The sequence below is a fragment of the Pelobates fuscus genome, chromosome 3, assembly GCF_036172605.1.
Source record: "Pelobates fuscus isolate aPelFus1 chromosome 3, aPelFus1.pri, whole genome shotgun sequence".
Lineage (NCBI taxonomy): Eukaryota > Metazoa > Chordata > Amphibia > Anura > Pelobatidae > Pelobates > Pelobates fuscus.
In genome coordinates, this window is record NC_086319.1 from 392310672 (window position 1) to 392332455 (window position 21784).

Consider the following 21784-nt stretch of genomic DNA (forward strand, 5'->3'; position numbering starts at 1 on the left):
AAGAGGATAATGCCTTTTTGCAAGAGCTTCCTTTTCTTGCATAATCTTCAGGCAACCTTCTCCTTATGTCAACCGATCCGTGTCAAAATAAGTTAAGCTTTTCACTTGGTCTGGCATTTAGGATTCCTGTTTTTTCAGACATAGAGGTGAAAACAAATCATTTTAGGAAACCTTTCAAAATGCCAAGAACTTTTGGTTGTCTTGTGTTACCCACTCTAGAGAAAAGGTGACAGAGCTTCCCATATGGTCTAGCGGTTAGGATTCCTGGTTTTCACCCAGGCGGCCCGGGTTCGACTCCCGGTATGGGAATTGTCCCTAGCTTTTCTTCTTTAGTCACATTTTAATCTCACCCATATAAGTTAATGTCTCCGGTTTACTATTCTATCCGCACTGGATTGAAGATTGCTCCTAGTCAGATTATAGAAATAAACATCGTATTCCAATACATCCTGGATGAGAGAATTTACTACACGTAACATTTTATGTGCACAGAACAGGACTTTTCTAAAGAACACATCAACATTCAATGAAAATTTTTTATTATTTGGCAGGGAAAAAATGACTTTTGCTTGAAATGGAAATTGTCGCTTCTGCCTAAAGCACAAGAAAGCGTCCCTTGAGGATTATATGCAGATAGATTAGTTTTTTACCAATCCAGGACCTTCCAATGAAGTCATGTCTTGCAAACATGTCAAAAAATTAGATTCAATGCACCTTGCATTAACATCAAGACACTGACGCTCTAATAGTTTTACTCGTTTAAACCCTTTTAAGGCATATTGCTGATATCAAAGAAGGCCACGCCACCTTTGCAAAAACTTACTTCCTCCAAGAGCACTTTAGAACGGGTGCTTTTAGCTTACACAAGGTTGCCAAAACCTTTCTTTTCGGTGATAGATTTTACTCCCAAGTATCTTTTGGACACAAGGAACATGACGGCAAAGGTGCCAATAGGTCTCCAAAAATGCCAGCATTTCATTATATGGGAAAATCAGTCAATCAAAAGATTCTCCAGAGAAGCTAAACGATTTACCATTTAACCAGGCATGGCAAGGGTTTTCATTTGGCGTATTGCTTAAGGTTCTTCTTGATTTTTCACTCAGGTGGTAGAACATCATGCTTGGTGGCTTTCTTTTCTTGACCTAAAGCAGCCTATCAATGCAGTGCTGTGATATATTTATTCCAGAAGATGTATGAAGAATCTTGCGAAGTGTGGAGTTTGTGAGCTCCCAAACATAGCTCAATGTTTAACCCCGCTCCAAAGAGGATAATGCCTTTTTGCAAGAGCTTCCTTTTCTTGCATAATCTTCAGGCAACCTTCTCCTTATGTCAACCGATCCGTGTCAAAATAAGTTAAGCTTTTCACTTGGTCTGGCATTTAGGATTCCTGTTTTTTCAGACATAGAGGTGAAAACAAATCATTTTAGGAAACCTTTCAAAATGCCAAGAACTTTTGGTTGTCTTGTGTTACCCACTCTAGAGAAAAGGTGACAGAGCTTCCCATATGGTCTAGCGGTTAGGATTCCTGGTTTTCACCCAGGCGGCCCGGGTTCGACTCCCGGTATGGGAATTGTCCTTAGCTTTTCTTCTTTAGTCACCTTTTAATCTCACCCATATAAGTTAATGTCTCCGGTTTACTATTCTATCCGCACTGGATTGAAGATTGCTCCTAGTCAGATTATAGAAATAAACATCGTATTCCAATACATCCTGGATGAGAGAATTTACTACACGTAATATTTTATGTGCACAGAACAGGACTTTTCTAAAGAACACATCAACATTCAATGAAAATTTTGTATTATTTGGCAGGGGAAAAATGACTTTTGCTTGAAATGGAAATTGTCGCTTCTGCCTAAAGCACAAGAAAGCGTCCCTTGAGGATTATATGCAGATAGATTAGTTTTTTACCAATCCAGGACCTTCCAATGAAGTCATGTCTTGCAAACATGTCAAAAAATTAGATTCAATGCACCTTGCATTAACATCAAGACACTGACGCTCTAATAGTTTTACTCGTTTAAACCCTTTTAAGGCATATTGCTGATATCAAAGAAGGCCACGCCACCTTTGCAAAAACTTACTTCCTCCAAGAGCACTTTAGAACGGGTGCTTTTAGCTTACACAAGGTTGCCAAAACCTTTCTTTTCGGTGATAGATTTTACTCCCAAGTATCTTTTGGACACAAGGAACATGACGGCAAAGGTGCCAAAAGGTCTCCAAAAATGCCAGCATTTCATTATATGGGAAAATCAGTCAATCAAAAGATTCTCCAGAGAAGCTAAACGATTTACCATTTAACCAGGCATGGCAAGGGTTTGCATTTGGCGTATTGCTTAAGGTTCTTCTTGATTTTTCACTCAGGTGGTAGAACATAATGCTTGGTGGCTTTCTTTTCTTGACCTAAAGCAGCCTATCAATGCAGTGCTGTGATATATTTATTCCAGAAGATGTATGAAGAATCTTGCGAAGTGTGGAGTTTGTGAGCTCCCAAACATAGCTCAATGTTTAACCCCGCTCCAAAGAGGATAATGCCTTTTTGCAAGAGCTTCCTTTTCTTGCATAATCTTCAGGCAACCTTCTCCTTATGTCAACCGATCCGTGTCAAAATAAGTTAAGCTTTTCACTTGGTCTGGCATTTAGGATTCCTGTTTTTTCAGACATAGAGGTGAAAACAAATCATTTTAGGAAACCTTTCAAAATGCCAAGAACTTTTGGCTGTCTTGTGTTACCCACTCTAGAGAAAAGGTGACAGAGCTTCCCATATGGTCTAGCGGTTAGGATTCCTGGTTTTCACCCAGGTGGCCCGGGTTCGACTCCCGGTATGGGAATTGTCCTTAGCTTTTCTTCTTTAGTCACCTTTTAATCTCACCCATATAAGTTAATGTCTCCGGTTTACTATTCTATCCGCACTGGATTGAAGATTGCTCCTAGTCAGATTATAGAAATAAACATCGTATTCCAATACATCCTGGTTTAGAGAATTTACTACACGTAATATTTTATGTGCACAGAACAGGACTTTTCTAAAGAACACATCAACATTCAATGAAAATTTTTTATTATTTGGCAGGGAAAAAATGACTTTTGCTTGAAATGGAAATTGTCGCTTCTGCCTAAAGCACAAGAAAGCGTCCCTTGAGGATTATATGCAGATAGATTAGTTTTTTACCAATCCAGGACCTTCCAATGAAGTCATGTCTTGCAAACATGTCAAAAAATTAGATTCAATGCACCTTGCATTAACATCAAGACACTGACGCTCTAATAGTTTTACTCGTTTAAACCCTTTTAAGGCATATTGCTGATATCAAAGAAGGCCACGCCACCTTTGCAAAAACTTACTTCCTCCAAGAGCACTTTAGAACGGGTGCTTTTAGCTTACACAAGGTTGCCAAAACCTTTCTTTTCGGTGATAGATTTTACTCCCAAGTATCTTTTGGACACAAGGAACATGACGGCAAAGGTGCCAATAGGTCTCCAAAAATGCCAGCATTTCATTATATGGGAAAATCAGTCAATCAAAAGATTCTCCAGAGAAGCTAAACGATTTACCATTTAACCAGGCATGGCAAGGGTTTTCATTTGGCGTATTGCTTAAGGTTCTTCTTGATTTTTCACTCAGGTGGTAGAACATCATGCTTGGTGGCTTTCTTTTCTTGACCTAAAGCAGCCTATCAATGCAGTGCTGTGATATATTTATTCCAGAAGATGTATGAAGAATCTTGCGAAGTGTGGAGTTTGTGAGCTCCCAAACATAGCTCAATGTTTAACCCCGCTCCAAAGAGGATAATGCCTTTTTGCAAGAGCTTCCTTTTCTTGCATAATCTTCAGGCAACCTTCTCCTTATGTCAACCGATCCGTGTCAAAATAAGTTAAGCTTTTCACTTGGTCTGGCATTTAGGATTCCTGTTTTTTCAGACATAGAGGTGAAAACAAATCATTTTAGGAAACCTTTCAAAATGCCAAGAACTTTTGGTTGTCTTGTGTTACCCACTCTAGAGAAAAGGTGACAGAGCTTCCCATATGGTCTAGCGGTTAGGATTCCTGGTTTTCACCCAGGCGGCCCGGGTTCGACTCCCGGTATGGGAATTGTCCTTAGCTTTTCTTCTTTAGTCACCTTTTAATCTCACCCATATAAGTTAATGTCTCCGGTTTACTATTCTATCCGCACTGGATTGAAGATTGCTCCTAGTCAGATTATAGAAATAAACATCGTATTCCAATACATCCTGGATGAGAGAATTTACTACACGTAATATTTTATGTGCACAGAACAGGACTTTTCTAAAGAACACATCAACATTCAATGAAAATTTTGTATTATTTGGCAGGGGAAAAATGACTTTTGCTTGAAATGGAAATTGTCGCTTCTGCCTAAAGCACAAGAAAGCGTCCCTTGAGGATTATATGCAGATAGATTAGTTTTTTACCAATCCAGGACCTTCCAATGAAGTCATGTCTTGCAAACATGTCAAAAAATTAGATTCAATGCACCTTGCATTAACATCAAGACACTGACGCTCTAATAGTTTTACTCGTTTAAACCCTTTTAAGGCATATTGCTGATATCAAAGAAGGCCACGCCACCTTTGCAAAAACTTACTTCCTCCAAGAGCACTTTAGAACGGGTGCTTTTAGCTTACACAAGGTTGCCAAAACCTTTCTTTTCGGTGATAGATTTTACTCCCAAGTATCTTTTGGACACAAGGAACATGACGGCAAAGGTGCCAAAAGGTCTCCAAAAATGCCAGCATTTCATTATATGGGAAAATCAGTCAATCAAAAGATTCTCCAGAGAAGCTAAACGATTTACCATTTAACCAGGCATGGCAAGGGTTTGCATTTGGCGTATTGCTTAAGGTTCTTCTTGATTTTTCACTCAGGTGGTAGAACATAATGCTTGGTGGCTTTCTTTTCTTGACCTAAAGCAGCCTATCAATGCAGTGCTGTGATATATTTATTCCAGAAGATGTATGAAGAATCTTGCGAAGTGTGGAGTTTGTGAGCTCCCAAACATAGCTCAATGTTTAACCCCGCTCCAAAGAGGATAATGCCTTTTTGCAAGAGCTTCCTTTTCTTGCATAATCTTCAGGCAACCTTCTCCTTATGTCAACCGATCCGTGTCAAAATAAGTTAAGCTTTTCACTTGGTCTGGCATTTAGGATTCCTGTTTTTTCAGACATAGAGGTGAAAACAAATCATTTTAGGAAACCTTTCAAAATGCCAAGAACTTTTGGCTGTCTTGTGTTACCCACTCTAGAGAAAAGGTGACAGAGCTTCCCATATGGTCTAGCGGTTAGGATTCCTGGTTTTCACCCAGGTGGCCCGGGTTCGACTCCCGGTATGGGAATTGTCCTTAGCTTTTCTTCTTTAGTCACCTTTTAATCTCACCCATATAAGTTAATGTCTCCGGTTTACTATTCTATCCGCACTGGATTGAAGATTGCTCCTAGTCAGATTATAGAAATAAACATCGTATTCCAATACATCCTGGTTTAGAGAATTTACTACACGTAATATTTTATGTGCACAGAACAGGACTTTTCTAAAGAACACATCAACATTCAATGAAAATTTTTTATTATTTGGCAGGGAAAAAATGACTTTTGCTTGAAATGGAAATTGTCGCTTCTGCCTAAAGCACAAGAAAGCGTCCCTTGAGGATTATATGCAGATAGATTAGTTTTTTACCAATCCAGGACCTTCCAATGAAGTCATGTCTTGCAAACATGTCAAAAAATTAGATTCAATGCACCTTGCATTAACATCAAGACACTGACGCTCTAATAGTTTTACTCGTTTAAACCCTTTTAAGGCATATTGCTGATATCAAAGAAGGCCACGCCACCTTTGCAAAAACTTACTTCCTCCAAGAGCACTTTAGAACGGGTGCTTTTAGCTTACACAAGGTTGCCAAAACCTTTCTTTTCGGTGATAGATTTTACTCCCAAGTATCTTTTGGACACAAGGAACATGACGGCAAAGGTGCCAATAGGTCTCCAAAAATGCCAGCATTTCATTATATGGGAAAATCAGTCAATCAAAAGATTCTCCAGAGAAGCTAAACGATTTACCATTTAACCAGGCATGGCAAGGGTTTTCATTTGGCGTATTGCTTAAGGTTCTTCTTGATTTTTCACTCAGGTGGTAGAACATCATGCTTGGTGGCTTTCTTTTCTTGACCTAAAGCAGCCTATCAATGCAGTGCTGTGATATATTTATTCCAGAAGATGTATGAAGAATCTTGCGAAGTGTGGAGTTTGTGAGCTCCCAAACATAGCTCAATGTTTAACCCCGCTCCAAAGAGGATAATGCCTTTTTGCAAGAGCTTCCTTTTCTTGCATAATCTTCAGGCAACCTTCTCCTTATGTCAACCGATCCGTGTCAAAATAAGTTAAGCTTTTCACTTGGTCTGGCATTTAGGATTCCTGTTTTTTCAGACATAGAGGTGAAAACAAATCATTTTAGGAAACCTTTCAAAATGCCAAGAACTTTTGGTTGTCTTGTGTTACCCACTCTAGAGAAAAGGTGACAGAGCTTCCCATATGGTCTAGCGGTTAGGATTCCTGGTTTTCACCCAGGCGGCCCGGGTTCGACTCCCGGTATGGGAATTGTCCTTAGCTTTTCTTCTTTAGTCACCTTTTAATCTCACCCATATAAGTTAATGTCTCCGGTTTACTATTCTATCCGCACTGGATTGAAGATTGCTCCTAGTCAGATTATAGAAATAAACATCGTATTCCAATACATCCTGGATGAGAGAATTTACTACACGTAATATTTTATGTGCACAGAACAGGACTTTTCTAAAGAACACATCAACATTCAATGAAAATTTTGTATTATTTGGCAGGGGAAAAATGACTTTTGCTTGAAATGGAAATTGTCGCTTCTGCCTAAAGCACAAGAAAGCGTCCCTTGAGGATTATATGCAGATAGATTAGTTTTTTACCAATCCAGGACCTTCCAATGAAGTCATGTCTTGCAAACATGTCAAAAAATTAGATTCAATGCACCTTGCATTAACATCAAGACACTGACGCTCTAATAGTTTTACTCGTTTAAACCCTTTTAAGGCATATTGCTGATATCAAAGAAGGCCACGCCACCTTTGCAAAAACTTACTTCCTCCAAGAGCACTTTAGAACGGGTGCTTTTAGCTTACACAAGGTTGCCAAAACCTTTCTTTTCGGTGATAGATTTTACTCCCAAGTATCTTTTGGACACAAGGAACATGACGGCAAAGGTGCCAAAAGGTCTCCAAAAATGCCAGCATTTCATTATATGGGAAAATCAGTCAATCAAAAGATTCTCCAGAGAAGCTAAACGATTTACCATTTAACCAGGCATGGCAAGGGTTTGCATTTGGCGTATTGCTTAAGGTTCTTCTTGATTTTTCACTCAGGTGGTAGAACATAATGCTTGGTGGCTTTCTTTTCTTGACCTAAAGCAGCCTATCAATGCAGTGCTGTGATATATTTATTCCAGAAGATGTATGAAGAATCTTGCGAAGTGTGGAGTTTGTGAGCTCCCAAACATAGCTCAATGTTTAACCCCGCTCCAAAGAGGATAATGCCTTTTTGCAAGAGCTTCCTTTTCTTGCATAATCTTCAGGCAACCTTCTCCTTATGTCAACCGATCCGTGTCAAAATAAGTTAAGCTTTTCACTTGGTCTGGCATTTAGGATTCCTGTTTTTTCAGACATAGAGGTGAAAACAAATCATTTTAGGAAACCTTTCAAAATGCCAAGAACTTTTGGCTGTCTTGTGTTACCCACTCTAGAGAAAAGGTGACAGAGCTTCCCATATGGTCTAGCGGTTAGGATTCCTGGTTTTCACCCAGGTGGCCCGGGTTCGACTCCCGGTATGGGAATTGTCCTTAGCTTTTCTTCTTTAGTCACCTTTTAATCTCACCCATATAAGTTAATGTCTCCGGTTTACTATTCTATCCGCACTGGATTGAAGATTGCTCCTAGTCAGATTATAGAAATAAACATCGTATTCCAATACATCCTGGTTTAGAGAATTTACTACACGTAATATTTTATGTGCACAGAACAGGACTTTTCTAAAGAACACATCAACATTCAATGAAAATTTTTTATTATTTGGCAGGGAAAAAATGACTTTTGCTTGAAATGGAAATTGTCGCTTCTGCCTAAAGCACAAGAAAGCGTCCCTTGAGGATTATATGCAGATAGATTAGTTTTTTACCAATCCAGGACCTTCCAATGAAGTCATGTCTTGCAAACATGTCAAAAAATTAGATTCAATGCACCTTGCATTAACATCAAGACACTGACGCTCTAATAGTTTTACTCGTTTAAACCCTTTTAAGGCATATTGCTGATATCAAAGAAGGCCACGCCACCTTTGCAAAAACTTACTTCCTCCAAGAGCACTTTAGAACGGGTGCTTTTAGCTTACACAAGGTTGCCAAAACCTTTCTTTTCGGTGATAGATTTTACTCCCAAGTATCTTTTGGACACAAGGAACATGACGGCAAAGGTGCCAAAAGGTCTCCAAAAATGCCAGCATTTCATTATATGGGAAAATCAGTCAATCAAAAGATTCTCCAGAGAAGCTAAACGATTTACCATTTAACCAGGCATGGCAAGGGTTTGCATTTGGCGTATTGCTTAAGGTTCTTCTTGATTTTTCACTCAGGTGGTAGAACATAATGCTTGGTGGCTTTCTTTTCTTGACCTAAACAGCCTATCAATGCAGTGCTGTGATATATTTATTCCAGAAGATGTATGAAGAATCTTGCGAAGTGTGGAGTTTGTGAGCTCCCAAACATAGCTCAATGTTTAACCCCGCTCCAAAGAGGATAATGCCTTTTTGCAAGAGCTTCCTTTTCTTGCATAATCTTCAGGCAACCTTCTCCTTATGTCAACCGATCCGTGTCAAAATAAGTTAAGCTTTTCACTTGGTCTGGCATTTAGGATTCCTGTTTTTTCAGACATAGAGGTGAAAACAAATCATTTTAGGAAACCTTTCAAAATGCCAAGAACTTTTGGTTGTCTTGTGTTACCCACTCTAGAGAAAAGGTGACAGAGCTTCCCATATGGTCTAGCGGTTAGGATTCCTGGTTTTCACCCAGGCGGCCTGGGTTCGACTCCCGGTATGGGAATTGTCCTTAGCTTTTCTTCTTTAGTCACATTTTAATCTCACCCATATAAGTTAATGTCTCCGGTTTACTATTCTATCCGCACTGGATTGAAGATTGCTCCTAGTCAGATTATAGAAATAAACATCGTATTCCAATACATCCTGGATGAGAGAATTTACTACACGTAACATTTTATGTGCACAGAACAGGACTTTTCTAAAGAACACATCAACATTCAATGAAAATTTTTTATTATTTGGCAGGGAAAAAATGACTTTTGCTTGAAATGGAAATTGTCGCTTCTGCCTAAAGCACAAGAAAGCGTCCCTTGAGGATTATATGCAGATAGATTAGTTTTTTACCAATCCAGGACCTTCCAATGAAGTCATGTCTTGCAAACATGTCAAAAAATTAGATTCAATGCACCTTGCATTAACATCAAGACACTGACGCTCTAATAGTTTTACTCGTTTAAACCCTTTTAAGGCATATTGCTGATATCAAAGAAGGCCACGCCACCTTTGCAAAAACTTACTTCCTCCAAGAGCACTTTAGAACGGGTGCTTTTAGCTTACACAAGGTTGCCAAAACCTTTCTTTTCGGTGATAGATTTTACTCCCAAGTATCTTTTGGACACAAGGAACATGACGGCAAAGGTGCCAATAGGTCTCCAAAAATGCCAGCATTTCATTATATGGGAAAATCAGTCAATCAAAAGATTCTCCAGAGAAGCTAAACGATTTACCATTTAACCAGGCATGGCAAGGGTTTGCATTTGGCGTATTGCTTAAGGTTCTTCTTGATTTTTCACTCAGGTGGTAGAACATCATGCTTGGTGGCTTTCTTTTCTTGACCTAAAGCAGCCTATCAATGCAGTGCTGTGATATATTTATTCCAGAAGATGTATGAAGAATCTTGCGAAGTGTGGAGTTTGTGAGCTCCCAAACATAGCTCAATGTTTAACCCCGCTCCAAAGAGGATAATGCCTTTTTGCAAGAGCTTCCTTTTCTTGCATAATCTTCAGGCAACCTTCTCCTTATGTCAACCGATCCGTGTCAAAATAAGTTAAGCTTTTCACTTGGTCTGGCATTTAGGATTCCTGTTTTTTCAGACATAGAGGTGAAAACAAATCATTTTAGGAAACCTTTCAAAATGCCAAGAACTTTTGGTTGTCTTGTGTTACCCACTCTAGAGAAAAGGTGACAGAGCTTCCCATATGGTCTAGCGGTTAGGATTCCTGGTTTTCACCCAGGCGGCCCGGGTTCGACTCCCGGTATGGGAATTGTCCTTAGCTTTTCTTCTTTAGTCACCTTTTAATCTCACCCATATAAGTTAATGTCTCCGGTTTACTATTCTATCCGCACTGGATTGAAGATTGCTCCTAGTCAGATTATAGAAATAAACATCGTATTCCAATACATCCTGGATGAGAGAATTTACTACACGTAACATTTTATGTGCACAGAACAGGACTTTTCTAAAGAACACATCAACATTCAATAAAAAAAATTTTATTATTTGGCAGGGAAAAAATGACTTTTGCTTGAAATGGAAATTGTCGCTTCTGCCTAAAGCACAAGAAAGCGTCCCTTGAGGATTATATGCAGATAGATTAGTTTTTTACCAATCCAGGACCTTCCAATGAAGTCATGTCTTGCAAACATGTCAAAAAATTAGATTCAATGCACCTTGCATTAACATCAAGACACTGATGCTCTAATAGTTTTACTCGTTTAAACCCTTTTAAGGCATATTGCTGATATCAAAGAAGGCCACGCCACCTTTGCAAAAACTTACTTCCTCCAAGAGCACTTTAGAACGGGTACTTTTAGCTTCCGCAAGGTTGCCAAAACCTTTCTTTTCGGTGACAGATTTTACTCCCAAGTATCTTTTGGACACAAGGAACATGACGGCAAAGGTGCCAAAAGGTCTCCAAAAATGCCAGCATTTCATTATATGGGAAAATCAGTCAATCAAAAGATTCTCCAGAGAAGCTAAACGATTTACCATTTAACCAGGCATGGCAAGGGCTTGCATATGGCGTATTGCTTAAGGTTCTTCTTGATTTTTCACTCAGGTGGTAGAACATCATGCTTGGTGGCTTTCTTTTCTTGACCTAAAGCAGCCTATCAATGCAGTGCTGTGATATATTTATTCCAGAAGATGTATGAAGAATCTTGCGAAGTGTGGAGTTTGTGAGCTCCCAAACATAGCTCAATGTTTAACCCCGCTCCAAAGAGGATAATGCCTTTTTGCAAGAGCTTCCTTTTCTTGCATAATCTTCAGGCAACCTTCTCCTTATGTCAACCGATCCGTGTCAAAATAAGTTAAGCTTTTCACTTGGTCTGGCATTTAGGATTCCTGTTTTTTCAGACATAGAGGTGAAAACAAATCATTTTAGGAAACCTTTCAAAATGCCAAGAACTTTTGGTTGTCTTGTGTTACCCACTCTAGAGAAAAGGTGACAGAGCTTCCCATATGGTCTAGCGGTTAGGATTCCTGGTTTTCACCCAGGCGGCCCGGGTTCGACTCCCGGTATGGGAATTGTCCTTAGCTTTTCTTCTTTAGTCACCTTTTAATCTCACCCATATAAGTTAATGTCTCCGGTTTACTATTCTATCCGCACTGGATTGAAGATTGCTCCTAGTCAGATTATAGAAATAAACATCGTATTCCAATACATCCTGGATGAGAGAATTTACTACACGTAACATTTTATGTGCACAGAACAGGACTTTTCTAAAGAACACATCAACATTCAATAAAAACTTTTTTATTATTTGGCAGGGAAAAAATGACTTTTGCTTGAAATGGAAATTGTCGCTTCTGCCTAAAGCACAAGAAAGCGTCCCTTGAGGATTATATGCAGATAGATTAGTTTTTTACCAATCCAGGACCTTCCAATGAAGTCATGTCTTGCAAACATGTCAAAAAATTAGATTCAATGCACCTTGCATTAACATCAAGACACTGATGCTCTAATAGTTTTACTCGTTTAAACCCTTTTAAGGCATATTGCTGATATCAAAGAAGGCCACGCCACCTTTGCAAAAACTTACTTCCTCCAAGAGCACTTTAGAACGGGTACTTTTAGCTTCCGCAAGGTTGCCAAAACCTTTCTTTTCGGTGACAGATTTTACTCCCAAGTATCTTTTGGACACAAGGAACATGACGGCAAAGGTGCCAAAAGGTCTCCAAAAATGCCAGCATTTCATTATATGGGAAAATCAGTCAATCAAAAGATTCTCCAGAGAAGCTAAACGATTTACCATTTAACCAGGCATGGCAAGGGCTTGCATATGGCGTATTGCTTAAGGTTCTTCTTGATTTTTCACTCAGGTGGTAGAACATCATGCTTGGTGGCTTTCTTTTCTTGACCTAAAGCAGCCTATCAATGCAGTGCTGTGATATATTTATTCCAGAAGATGTATGAAGAATCTTGCGAAGTGTGGAGTTTGTGAGCTCCCAAACATAGCTCAATGTTTAACCCCGCTCCAAAGAGGATAATGCCTTTTTGCAAGAGCTTCCTTTTCTTGCATAATCTTCAGGCAACCTTCTCCTTATGTCAACCGATCCGTGTCAAAATAAGTTAAGCTTTTCACTTGGTCTGGCATTTAGGATTCCTGTTTTTTCAGACATAGAGGTGAAAACAAATCATTTTAGGAAACCTTTCAAAATGCCAAGAACTTTTGGTTGTCTTGTGTTACCCACTCTAGAGAAAAGGTGACAGAGCTTCCCATATGGTCTAGCGGTTAGGATTCCTGGTTTTCACCCAGGCGGCCCGGGTTCGACTCCCGGTATGGGAATTGTCCTTAGCTTTTCTTCTTTAGTCACATTTTAATCTCACCCATATAAGTTAATGTCTCCGGTTTACTATTCTATCCGCACTGGATTGAAGATTGCTCCTAGTCAGATTATAGAAATAAACATCGTATTCCAATACATCCTGGATGAGAGAATTTACTACACGTAACATTTTATGTGCACAGAACAGGACTTTTCTAAAGAACACATCAACATTCAATGAAAATTTTTTATTATTTGGCAGGGGAAAAATGACTTTTGCTTGAAATGGAAATTGTCGCTTCTGCCTAAAGCACAAGAAAGCGTCCCTTGAGGATTATATGCAGATAGATTAGTTTTTTACCAATCCAGGACCTTCCAATGAAGTCATGTCTTGCAAACATGTCAAAAAATTAGATTCAATGCACCTTGCATTAACATCAAGACACTGACGCTCTAATAGTTTTACTCGTTTAAACCCTTTTAAGGCATATTGCTGATATCAAAGAAGGCCACGCCACCTTTGCAAAAACTTACTTCCTCCAAGAGCACTTTAGAACCGGTGCTTTTAGCTTACACAAGGTTGCCAAAACCTTTCTTTTCGGTGATAGATTTTACTCCCAAGTATCTTTTGGACACAAGGAACATGACGGCAAAGGTGCCAAAAGGTCTCCAAAAATGCCAGCATTTCATTATATGGGAAAATCAGTCAATCAAAAGATTCTCCAGAGAAGCTAAACGATTTACCATTTAACCAGGCATGGCAAGGGTTTGCATTTGGCGTATTGCTTAAGGTTCTTCTTGATTTTTCACTCAGGTGGTAGAACATAATGCTTGGTGGCTTTCTTTTCTTGACCTAAAGCAGCCTATCAATGCAGTGCTGTGATATATTTATTCCAGAAGATGTATGAATAATCTTGCGAAGTGTGGAGTTTGTGAGCTCCCAAACATAGCTCAATGTTTAACCCCGCTCCAAAGAGGATAATGCCTTTTTGCAAGAGCTTCCTTTTCTTGCATAATCTTCAGGCAACCTTCTCCTTATGTCAACCGATCCGTGTCCAAATAAGTTAAGCTTTTAACTTGGTCTGGCATTTAGGATTCCTGTTTTTTCAGACATAGAGGTGAAAACAAATCATTTTAGGAAACCTTTCAAAATGCCAAGAACTTTTGGTTGTCTTGTGTTACCCACTCTAGAGAAAAGGTGACAGAGCTTCCCATATGGTCTAGCGGTTAGGATTCCTGGTTTTCACCCAGGCGGCCCGGGTTTGACTCCCGGTATGGGAATTGTCCTTAGCTTTTCTTCTTTAATCACCTTTTAATCTCACCCATATAAGTTAATGTCTCCGGTTTACTATTCTATCCGCACTGGATTGAAGATTGCTCCTAGTCAGATTATAGAAATAAACATCGTATTCCAATACATCCTGGTTTAGAGAATTTACTACACGTAATATTTTATGTGCACAGAACAGGACTTTTCTAAAGAACACATCAACATTCAATGAAAATTTTTTATTATTTGGCAGGGAAAAAATGACTTTTGCTTGAAATGGAAATTGTCGCTTCTGCCTAAAGCACAAGAAAGCGTCCCTTGAGGATTATATGCAGATAGATTAGTTTTTTACCAATCCAGGACCTTCCAATGAAGTCATGTCTTGCAAACATGTCAAAAAATTAGATTCAATGCACCTTGCATTAACATCAAGACACTGACGCTCTAATAGTTTTACTCGTTTAAACCCTTTTAAGGCATATTGCTGATATCAAAGAAGGCCACGCCCCCTTTGCAAAAACTTACTTCCTCCAAGAGCACTTTAGAACGGGTGCTTTTAGCTTACACAAGGTTGCCAAAACCTTTCTTTTCGGTGATAGATTTTACTCCCAAGTATCTTTTGGACACAAGGAACATGACGGCAAAGGTGCCAATAGGTCTCCAAAAATGCCAGCATTTCATTATATGGGAAAATCAGTCAATCAAAAGATTCTCCAGAGAAGCTAAACGATTTACCATTTAACCAGGCATGGCAAGGGTTTGCATTTGGCGTATTGCTTAAGGTTCTTCTTGATTTTTCACTCAGGTGGTAGAACATCATGCTTGGTGGCTTTCTTTTCTTGACCTAAAGCAGCCTATCAATGCAGTGCTGTGATATATTTATTCCAGAAGATGTATGAAGAATCTTGCGAAGTGTGGAGTTTGTGAGCTCCCAAACATAGCTCAATGTTTAACCCCGCTCCAAAGAGGATAATGCCTTTTTGCAAGAGCTTCCTTTTCTTGCATAATCTTCAGGCAACCTTCTCCTTATGTCAACCGATCCGTGTCAAAATAAGTTAAGCTTTTCACTTGGTCTGGCATTTAGGATTCCTGTTTTTTCAGACATAGAGGTGAAAACAAATCATTTTAGGAAACCTTTCAAAATGCCAAGAACTTTTGGTTGTCTTGTGTTACCCACTCTAGAGAAAAGGTGACAGAGCTTCCCATATGGTCTAGCGGTTAGGATTCCTGGTTTTCACCCAGGCGGCCCGGGTTCGACTCCCGGTATGGGAATTGTCCTTAGCTTTTCTTCTTTAGTCACCTTTTAATCTCACCCATATAAGTTAATGTCTCCGGTTTACTATTCTATCCGCACTGGATTGAAGATTGCTCCTAGTCAGATTATAGAAATAAACATCGTATTCCAATACAACCTGGATGAGAGAATTTACTACACGTAACATTTTATGTGCACAGAACAGGACTTTTCTAAAGAACACATCAACATTCAATAAAAAAATTTTTATTATTTGGCAGGAAAAAAATGACTTGCTTGAAATGGAAATTGTCGCTTCTGCCTAAAGCACAAGAAAGCGTCCCTTGAGGATTATATGCAGATAGATTAGTTTTTTACCAATCCAGGACCTTCCAATGAAGTCATGTCTTGCAAACATGTCAAAAAATTAGATTCAATGCACCTTGCATTAACATCAAGACACTGATGCTCTAATAGTTTTACTCGTTTAAACCCTTTTAAGGCATATTGCTGATATCAAAGAAGGCCACGCCACCTTTGCAAAAACTTACTTCCTCCAAGAGCACTTTAGAACGGGTACTTTTAGCTTCCGCAAGGTTGCCAAAACCTTTCTTTTCGGTGACAGATTTTACTCCCAAGTATCTTTTGGACACAAGGAACATGACGGCAAAGGTGCCAAAAGGTCTCCAAAAATGCCAGCATTTCATTATATGGGAAAATCAGTCAATCAAAAGATTCTCCAGAGAAGCTAAACGATTTACCATTTAACCAGGCATGGCAAGGGCTTGCATATGGCGTATTGCTTAAGGTTCTTCTTGATTTTTCACTCAGGTGGTAGAACATCATGCTTGGTGGCTTTCTTTTCTTGACCTAAAGCAGCCTATCAATGCAGTGCTGTGATATATTTATTCCAGAAGATGTATGAAGAATCTTGCGAAGTGTGGAGTTTGTGAGCTCCCAAACATAGCTCAATGTTTAACCCCGCTCCAAAGAGGATAATGCCTTTTTGCAAGAGCTTCCTTTTCTTGCATAATCTTCAGGCAACCTTCTCCTTATGTCAACCGATCCGTGTCAAAATAAGTTAAGCTTTTCACTTGGTCTGGCATTTAGGATTCCTGTTTTTTCAGACATAGAGGTGAAAACAAATCATTTTAGGAAACCTTTCAAAATGCCAAGAACTTTTGGTTGTCTTGTGTTACCCACTCTAGAGAAAAGGTGACAGAGCTTCCCATATGGTCTAGCGGTTAGGATTCCTGGTTTTCACCCAGGCGGCCCGGGTTCGACTCCCGGTATGGGAATTGTCCTTAGCTTTTCTTCTTTAGTCACATTTTAATCTCACCCATATAAGTTAATGTCTCCGGTTTACTATTCTATCCGCACTGGATTGAAGATTGCTCCTAGTCAGATTATAGAAATAAACATCGTATTCCAATACATCCTGGATGAGAGAATTTACTACACGTAATATTTTATGTGCACAGAACAGGACTTTTCTAAAGAACACATCAACATTCAATGAAAATTTTGTATTATTTGGCAGGGGAAAAATGACTTTTGCTTGAAATGGAAATTGTCGCTTCTGCCTAAAGCACAAGAAAGCGTCCCTTGAGGATTATATGCAGATAGATTAGTTTTTTACCAATCCAGGACCTTCCAATGAAGTCATGTCTTGCAAACATGTCAAAAAATTAGATTCAATGCACCTTGCATTAACATCAAGACACTGACGCTCTAATAGTTTTACTCGTTTAAACCCTTTTAAGGCATATTGCTGATATCAAAGAAGGCCACGCCACCTTTGCAAAAACTTACTTCCTCCAAGAGCACTTTAGAACGGGTGCTTTTAGCTTACACAAGGTTGCCAAAACCTTTCTTTTCGGTGATAGATTTTACTCCCAAGTATCTTTTGGACACAAGGAACATGACGGCAAAGGTGCCAAAAGGTCTCCAAAAATGCCAGCATTTCATTATATGGGAAAATCAGTCAATCAAAAGATTCTCCAGAGAAGCTAAACGATTTACCATTTAACCAGGCATGGCAAGGGTTTGCATTTGGCGTATTGCTTAAGGTTCTTCTTGATTTTTCACTCAGGTGGTAGAACATAATGCTTGGTGGCTTTCTTTTCTTGACCTAAAGCAGCCTATCAATGCAGTGCTGTGATATATTTATTCCAGAAGATGTATGAAGAATCTTGCGAAGTGTGGAGTTTGTGAGCTCCCAAACATAGCTCAATGTTTAACCCCGCTCCAAAGAGGATAATGCCTTTTTGCAAGAGCTTCCTTTTCTTGCATAATCTTCAGGCAACCTTCTCCTTATGTCAACCGATCCGTGTCAAAATAAGTTAAGCTTTTCACTTGGTCTGGCATTTAGGATTCCTGTTTTTTCAGACATAGAGGTGAAAACAAATCATTTTAGGAAACCTTTCAAAATGCCAAGAACTTTTGGTTGTCTTGTGTTACCCACTCTAGAGAAAAGGTGACAGAGCTTCCCATATGGTCTAGCGGTTAGGATTCCTGGTTTTCACCCAGGCGGCCCGGGTTCGACTCCCGGTATGGGAAATGTCCTTAGCTTTTCTTCTTTAGTCACATTTTAATCTCACCCATATAAGTTAATGTCTCCGGTTTACTATTCTATCCGCACTGGATTGAAGATTGCTCCTAGTCAGATTATAGAAATAAACATCGTATTCCAATACATCCTGGATGAGAGAATTTACTACACGTAATATTTTATGTGCACAGAACAGGACTTTTCTAAAGAACACATCAACATTCAATGAAAATTTTGTATTATTTGGCAGGGGAAAAATGACTTTTGCTTGAAATGGAAATTGTCGCTTCTGCCTAAAGCACAAGAAAGCGTCCCTTGAGGATTATATGCAGATAGATTAGTTTTTTACCAATCCAGGACCTTCCAATGAAGTCATGTCTTGCAAACATGTCAAAAAATTAGATTCAATGCACCTTGCATTAACATCAAGACACTGACGCTCTAATAGTTTTACTCGTTTAAACCCTTTTAAGGCATATTGCTGATATCAAAGAAGGCCACGCCACCTTTGCAAAAACTTACTTCCTCCAAGAGCACTTTAGAACGGGTGCTTTTAGCTTACACAAGGTTGCCAAAACCTTTCTTTTCGGTGATAGATTTTACTCCCAAGTATCTTTTGGACACAAGGAACATGACGGCAAAGGTGCCAAAAGGTCTCCAAAAATGCCAGCATTTCATTATATGGGAAAATCAGTCAATCAAAAGATTCTCCAGAGAAGCTAAACGATTTACCATTTAACCAGGCATGGCAAGGGTTTGCATTTGGCGTATTGCTTAAGGTTCTTCTTGATTTTTCACTCAGGTGGTAGAAAATAATGCTTGGTGGCTTTCTTTTCTTGACCTAAAGCAGCCTATCAATGCAGTGCTGTGATATATTTATTCCAGAAGATGTATGAAGAATCTTGCGAAGTGTGGAGTTTGTGAGCTCCCAAACATAGCTCAATGTTTAACCCCGCTCCAAAGAGGATAATGCCTTTTTGCAAGAGCTTCCTTTTCTTGCATAATCTTCAGGCAACCTTCTCCTTATGTCAACCGATCCGTGTCAAAATAAGTTAAGCTTTTCACTTGGTCTGGCATTTAGGATTCCTGTTTTTTCAGACATAGAGGTGAAAACAAATCATTTTAGGAAACCTTTCAAAATGCCAAGAACTTTTGGTTGTCTTGTGTTACCCACTCTAGAGAAAAGGTGACAGAGCTTCCCATATGGTCTAGCGGTTAGGATTCCTGGTTTTCACCCAGGCGGCCCGGGTTCGACTCCCGGTATGGGAAATGTCCTTAGCTTTTCTTCTTTAGTCACATTTTAATCTCACCCATATAAGTTAATGTCTCCGGTTTACTATTCTATCCGCACTGGATTGAAGATTGCTCCTAGTCAGATTATAGAAATAAACATCGTATTCCAATACATCCTGGATGAGAGAATTTACTACACGTAATATTTTATGTGCACAGAACAGGACTTTTCTAAAGAACACATCAACATTCAATGAAAATTTTGTATTATTTGGCAGGGGAAAAATGACTTTTGCTTGAAATGGAAATTGTCGCTTCTGCCTAAAGCACAAGAAAGCGTCCCTTGAGGATTATATGCAGATAGATTAGTTTTTTACCAATCCAGGACCTTCCAATGAAGTCATGTCTTGCAAACATGTCAAAAAATTAGATTCAATGCACCTTGCATTAACATCAAGACACTGACGCTCTAATAGTTTTACTCGTTTAAACCCTTTTAAGGCATATTGCTGATATCAAAGAAGGCCACGCAACCTTTGCAAAAACTTACTTCCTCCAAGAGCACTTTAGAACGGGTGCTTTTAGCTTACACAAGGTTGCCAAAACCTTTCTTTTCGGTGATAGATTTTACTCCCAAGTATCTTTTGGACACAAGGAACATGACGGCAAAGGTGCCAAAAGGTCTCCAAAAATGCCAGCATTTCATTATATGGGAAAATCAGTCAATCAAAAGATTCTCCAGAGAAGCTAAACGATTTACCATTTAACCAGGCATGGCAAGGGTTTGCATTTGGCGTATTGCTTAAGGTTCTTCTTGATTTTTCACTCAGGTGGTAGAAAATAATGCTTGGTGGCTTTCTTTTCTTGACCTAAAGCAGCCTATCAATGCAGTGCTGTGATATATTTATTCCAGAAGATGTATGAAGAATCTTGCGAAGTGTGGAGTTTGTGAGCTCCCAAACATAGCTCAATGTTTAACCCCGCTCCAAAGAGGATAATGCCTTTTTGCAAGAGCTTCCTTTTCTTGCATAATCTTCAGGCAACCTTCTCCTTATGTCAACCGATCCGTGTCAAAATAAGTTAAGCTTTTCACTTGGTCTGGCATTTAGGATTCCTGTTTTTTCAGACATAGAGGTGAAAACAAATCATTTTAGGAAACCTTTCAAAATGCCAAGAACTTTTGGTTGTCTTGTGTTACCCACTCTAGAGAAAAGGTGACAGAGCTTCCCATATGGTCTAGCGGTTAGGATTCCTGGTTTTCACCCAGGCGGCCCGGGTTTGACTCCCGGTATGGGAATTGTCCTTAGCTTTTCTTCTTTTTCTTCTCACCCATATAAGTTAATGTCTCCGGTTTACTATTCTATCCGCACTGGATTGAAGATTGCTCCTAGTCAGATTATAGAAATAAACATCGTATTCCAATACATCCTGGATGAGAGAATTTACTACACGTAACATTTTATGTGCACAGAACAGGACTTTTCTAAAGAACACATCAACATTCAATGAAATTTTTTTATTATTTGGCAGGGAAAAAATGACTTTTGCTTGAAATGGAAATTGTCGCTTCTGCCTAAAGCACAAGAAAGCGTCCCTTGAGGATTATATGCAGATAGATTAGTTTTTTACCAATCCAGGACCTTCCAATGAAGTCATGTCTTGCAAACATGTCAAAAAATTAGATTCAATGCACCTTGCATTAACATCAAGACACTGACGCTCTAATAGTTTTACTCGTTTAAACCCTTTTAAGGCATATTGCTGATATCAAAGAAGGCCACGCCACCTTTGCAAAAACTTACTTCCTCCAAGAGCACTTTAGAACGGGTGCTTTTAGCTTACACAAGGTTGCCAAAACCTTTCTTTTCGGTGATAGATTTTACTCCCAAGTATCTTTTGGACACAAGGAACATGACGGCAAAGGTGCCAAAAGGTCTCCAAAAATGCCAGCATTTCATTATATGGGAAAATCAGTCAATCAAAAGATTCTCCAGAGAAGCTAAACGATTTACCATTTAACCAGGCATGGCAAGGGCTTGCATTTGGCGTATTGCTTAAGGTTCTTCTTGATTTTTCACTCAGGTGGTAGAACATCATGCTTGGTGGCTTTCTTTTCTTGACCTAAAGCAGCCTATCAATGCAGTGCTGTGATATATTTATTCCAGAAGATGTATGAAGAATCTTGCGAAGTGTGGAGTTTGTGAGCTCCCAAACATAGCTCAATGTTTAACCCCGCTCCAAAGAGGATAATGCCTTTTTGCAAGAGCTTCCTTTTCTTACATAATCTTCAGGCAACCTTCTCCTTATGTCAACCGATCCGTGTCAAAATAAGTTAAGCTTTTCACTTGGTCTGGCATTTAGGATTCCTGTTTTTTCAGACATAGAGGTGAAAACAAATCATTTTAGGAAACCTTTCAAAATGCCAAGAACTTTTGGTTGTCTTGTGTTACCCACTCTAGAGAAAAGGTGACAGAGCTTCCCATATGGTCTAGCGGTTAGGATTCCTGGTTTTCACCCAGGCGGCCCGGGTTCGACTCCCGGTATGGGAAATGTCCTTAGCTTTTCTTCTTTAGTCACATTTTAATCTCACCCATAT

At 39.3% G+C, this 21784-nt stretch overlaps 16 non-coding genes across 16 annotated transcripts; all 16 read left to right on the forward strand.

The window, feature by feature from the left end:
- Positions 1-237: 237 nt before the first annotated feature.
- On the forward strand, positions 238-309 carry TRNAE-UUC (transfer RNA glutamic acid (anticodon UUC)). Its single transcript has one exon. It is a non-coding gene; the product is annotated as a tRNA-Glu (tRNA).
- A 1189-nt stretch (positions 310-1498) lies between these two features.
- On the forward strand, positions 1499-1570 carry TRNAE-UUC (transfer RNA glutamic acid (anticodon UUC)). Its single transcript has one exon. It is a non-coding gene; the product is annotated as a tRNA-Glu (tRNA).
- A 1189-nt stretch (positions 1571-2759) lies between these two features.
- On the forward strand, positions 2760-2831 carry TRNAE-UUC (transfer RNA glutamic acid (anticodon UUC)). Its single transcript has one exon. It is a non-coding gene; the product is annotated as a tRNA-Glu (tRNA).
- Positions 2832-4020: 1189 nt separating this feature from the next.
- On the forward strand, positions 4021-4092 carry TRNAE-UUC (transfer RNA glutamic acid (anticodon UUC)). Its single transcript has one exon. It is a non-coding gene; the product is annotated as a tRNA-Glu (tRNA).
- Positions 4093-5281: 1189 nt separating this feature from the next.
- On the forward strand, positions 5282-5353 carry TRNAE-UUC (transfer RNA glutamic acid (anticodon UUC)). The gene has a single exon. It is a non-coding gene; the product is annotated as a tRNA-Glu (tRNA).
- A 1189-nt stretch (positions 5354-6542) lies between these two features.
- On the forward strand, positions 6543-6614 carry TRNAE-UUC (transfer RNA glutamic acid (anticodon UUC)). Its single transcript has one exon. It is a non-coding gene; the product is annotated as a tRNA-Glu (tRNA).
- Positions 6615-7803: 1189 nt separating this feature from the next.
- TRNAE-UUC (transfer RNA glutamic acid (anticodon UUC)) lies at positions 7804-7875 on the forward strand. The gene has a single exon. It is a non-coding gene; the product is annotated as a tRNA-Glu (tRNA).
- A 1188-nt stretch (positions 7876-9063) lies between these two features.
- Positions 9064-9135, forward strand: TRNAE-UUC (transfer RNA glutamic acid (anticodon UUC)). The gene has a single exon. It is a non-coding gene; the product is annotated as a tRNA-Glu (tRNA).
- Positions 9136-10324: 1189 nt separating this feature from the next.
- TRNAE-UUC (transfer RNA glutamic acid (anticodon UUC)) lies at positions 10325-10396 on the forward strand. The gene has a single exon. It is a non-coding gene; the product is annotated as a tRNA-Glu (tRNA).
- A 1190-nt stretch (positions 10397-11586) lies between these two features.
- Positions 11587-11658, forward strand: TRNAE-UUC (transfer RNA glutamic acid (anticodon UUC)). Its single transcript has one exon. It is a non-coding gene; the product is annotated as a tRNA-Glu (tRNA).
- Positions 11659-12848: 1190 nt separating this feature from the next.
- TRNAE-UUC (transfer RNA glutamic acid (anticodon UUC)) lies at positions 12849-12920 on the forward strand. The gene has a single exon. It is a non-coding gene; the product is annotated as a tRNA-Glu (tRNA).
- Positions 12921-15370: 2450 nt separating this feature from the next.
- Positions 15371-15442, forward strand: TRNAE-UUC (transfer RNA glutamic acid (anticodon UUC)). Its single transcript has one exon. It is a non-coding gene; the product is annotated as a tRNA-Glu (tRNA).
- Positions 15443-16630: 1188 nt separating this feature from the next.
- TRNAE-UUC (transfer RNA glutamic acid (anticodon UUC)) lies at positions 16631-16702 on the forward strand. Its single transcript has one exon. It is a non-coding gene; the product is annotated as a tRNA-Glu (tRNA).
- Positions 16703-17891: 1189 nt separating this feature from the next.
- On the forward strand, positions 17892-17963 carry TRNAE-UUC (transfer RNA glutamic acid (anticodon UUC)). Its single transcript has one exon. It is a non-coding gene; the product is annotated as a tRNA-Glu (tRNA).
- Positions 17964-19152: 1189 nt separating this feature from the next.
- On the forward strand, positions 19153-19224 carry TRNAE-UUC (transfer RNA glutamic acid (anticodon UUC)). Its single transcript has one exon. It is a non-coding gene; the product is annotated as a tRNA-Glu (tRNA).
- Positions 19225-21665: 2441 nt separating this feature from the next.
- On the forward strand, positions 21666-21737 carry TRNAE-UUC (transfer RNA glutamic acid (anticodon UUC)). Its single transcript has one exon. It is a non-coding gene; the product is annotated as a tRNA-Glu (tRNA).
- Positions 21738-21784: the final 47 nt, after the last annotated feature.